Source organism: Gavialis gangeticus, unplaced genomic scaffold, assembly GCF_001723915.1.
Source record: "Gavialis gangeticus isolate Ggan-Ray unplaced genomic scaffold, GavGan_comp1, whole genome shotgun sequence".
In the NCBI taxonomy this organism is placed as follows: domain Eukaryota; kingdom Metazoa; phylum Chordata; order Crocodylia; family Gavialidae; genus Gavialis; species Gavialis gangeticus.
In genome coordinates, this window is record NW_017729022.1 from 86,860,750 (window position 1) to 86,864,208 (window position 3,459).

Genomic DNA, 3,459 nt, shown 5'->3' on the forward strand with positions numbered 1-3,459 from the left:
GGGGGAGGAGAAGCGTGGAATATAGTCTTGACTTCCCCTATCAACCTGGCAGTAAAAACTCCAGTTCTTGTTTTCCGGGAAGGCCGCAGTCCTTTCAGCTAGGCCAGTTCCTGCTGAGTCTTGTGGTCCAGCGATGCAGCTGGGAACCATGTTGTACAGGAGCAGCCTGTGGGTGAGGGATGGGAGAAGCGGTGGCAGCAGGCAGGAAAGCAGGGGAATGGTGGCAGCAGGCAAGGGGGTGAGGGCCAGTGAGTGGTTGGACAGGCATGAGTGCAGTGACAGCTGGGCGGGAGTATGGGGCCTGCACCAGTGCCCCAGGGCCAGTGGGGGCCCAGAGCAGGGCAGCAACCAACCCCCATGTCCCCCACCCCCCACAATATACAAGAGTAAGACTTCATTTTAAGCTATTGTGCAATCTCCTCTGTACACTACACAAATGGATGTACATCCAGACAAAACATTTTTTGAAATCAAATTAATGAATGTTATAATAGATGTTTGATTTTTAGAATATAATTTGGTAGTTTTCTGGTTCCGAGATGGCAAACGCGCCTTGCCGAAAGGAGTACTTATGGGGGCAAGGTGAGGGACTTCTGGTGGCAAAGGTCAGGGGTTAGGGGGTGGGACTTCTGGTCCCAAGATGGTGACCGGGGGCGGGGCACCTGTCAAGGGGCAGAGCAACCTATGTGGCCCTCGACAGCTTGCCAGAACTCTGTAAGTGGCCTTCCAACTGAAATAATTGCCTGTCCCTGCTCTATATTCTGGTGCTCGATCTTTAATAAGGCAGATATTTTAAAGAAATACTTACATTTAGTGTGTTGACATTTTTAGAGTTTTCTAATCATTCTTTGGGAAATATTTCTGTTCGAGCACATACTCTGCAGCCCTGATGGTGCAGACACATGTAACTTAAGTAAGGGAGTTGAGCAAATTTAATCAACTTATTAGTTCCAGTGAACTCAAGTGCATAGTGTTTGCAGAGTCAGGGTCTATATTTTCATGGAATAGGCTGACAGATTCATCAATAATTGCTTGGAGCATCTTCCTTAACTTTTGATTAAAAATTAAATATGTTGCATAATTACTTGAAAACCAGTGTTTTTTGTCTTTCTGTTTAAGACTTCAAAATTGGCAGAAATGGCAGAAATTTACAACCAAAAATAAAGTATTTGATTCTTCTTTAGTTGTATTTTTCTCTTTCTTTTACCTTTTAATTAGAATTTTTTTGTTGTCATGTTGGGGTGGGGAGGGAGGGAAATGCCACCATATATATCTCATACCTGTGAGATTATTTTGCCATCAAATTCATATGTGTGTATTTTGAAGGGGAAAGAGAGACTGTGCGTCTCTCTGAACAAATAGCTCCAGATGTAGGTGTTTGGGATGATTCCGTTGTCTTCCCGTGTCTTGCAGGATGCTAAAATCTACATTTCTACATATTTCCTGGAGGTGAAGGGTTGAAAAATGCCACTGAACAGGGTGGCCCCCATGAAGACAAGATTGTAGCTAAGAGGGAGGTGAAGACCTGGAGCTAATGGAATGTTCTCTTTGTTGCATACAGATGAGCAGATAATCTACCAATGAGAATTCTTTAGGCATACGTCTGCCCTCAAAACACTGAATTGCTTTAGCCCCTAGAATTTATAGCATCTGAAATAACACACTTACTACCATTCTTCCCTTGCTACCTTCTGTCACTAACCCACTACTTTAAATGGCCTCATTGACATTGTCCCATGCACTCAGGATAATTCAATACATTTGTTAATAACCATATTTTGTTACAAACTAACTTCAGCTATTCATTAGCTATTTGTTAATGAGTTTTACATTTTGGTAGTTAATAGCAAGTTCTCTATAGGAACATAGAAAAGTTACAGTCTTTTTAAGGGGATCATTTCATAGACGTTAGGGCTGGAAGGGACCTCGAAGATCAAGTCCAGCCCCCTGCCCCAGGGGCAGGAAGTCACCTAGAGCAAAGGATCCCAGCAAGATAAGCATCCAAACATTTCGTGAATGAGTCCAGAGTAGGTGCCTGCACCACTTCTGGAGGGAGTTTATTCCGGGGGGCTTGGACAGTAAAGAAATTTTTCCTTATGTCCAGCCTAAAATGGGCTTGGAGGAGTTTATGACCAATAGTCCTTGTTATCCCTTCGGGTGCTCTGGTGAACAGATGTTCCCTCAGATCCTGATGTACACCCCTTAGGTACTCATAGGCATCCACCAGGTCCCCCCTGAGCCTGCACTTCTCCAGGGTGAAGAGTCCTATGCTTCTCAGCCTCTCTTCATGAGGCCTCTGATCATGCACATGGCTCTCCTCTGGACTCTCTCAAGCTTCTCGACATCCTTCTTGAATTATGGACCCAAAATTGGACGTAGTACTTCAGCTCACCAAGGTGGGAGGATGACATCCTGAGATTTACTTGAGAAGCATCTATCAATGCAAACCAGAGTTTTGTTTGCTTTACCAGCTGCGACATCACATAGGTGGCTCATTCATCTTATGGTCAATCATGACCCCCAAGTGTCTTTCAGCCGCGGTGCGAGCAAGCGTAGCGCTGCCGAGCCTGTAAGAGTGCTGCGGGTTTTTTTCCCCCAAGGTGGAGTACCTTGCATTTATTGGTATTGAACATCATCAGGTTTGTATTCGCCCACTTAATAAGTTTATCCAAGTCAGCCTGGATCAAACTCATCAGATTTGCTTGTGCAATTGAGGAACTAACTCTTTAGTCAGAAAGCACGCTACTGCAAACATGCTCATTAGGGGTGCACCAATAAAGATTTTCTTGACCAATACCGATAGTTGATTATTAACCAGCCATATTGGCTGATACCAGTCCAATAGCCAGTTGACAGGGATACAGCTGGGCAGCTTGGAAAGCAGCATCCTGCCGGTAAGTCTGAGCGGGACGGGGTGTGAAGGAAGGCAGAGAGATGGGGAGGGCAGATGGAGGCCCCCATGGTGAGGGAGGGAGTGAGGCAGGGGCAGGCACTACCCAGCCAGGGCAATGAATAGGACCCCCAGGCCAGGAGAGGGATGAAGCTGCAGGTGGCTTGTCCAAGAGTTGCGGGGGGGGGGGCAGCTCTCTGCCACTGTGCATATTCCTGGGAAAGGCACGGGGGTCAAGTTCTCACCAGATTCGTGCACAGGGCAAGGGCAGGCTACCTGCTGCAGGCTTGGGCCAGGGGTTGCACCAGACTTCCTGGCGGGGGCAGGGAGGGCACTGGGCTGGGGCTTTGCTTGGAGCAGGTGGGGTGGGGATGGGGCAAACAGTGACAGCAGTGCTGAGAGGGATGACTAGAGCCCCCCAAGTTGGCCCCAGCACTGCACCTGCTCAGGGCACCAGGGCTCCTGAGGGAAAGGCAGCAGGGCAGAGTGCCTTGAGCAGGGGTGGCATTAGGTGGGGTTGGGGGTCTATAGCCACCGCAAAATTTCCTGTAGCAACCCCTCCCAGTGCC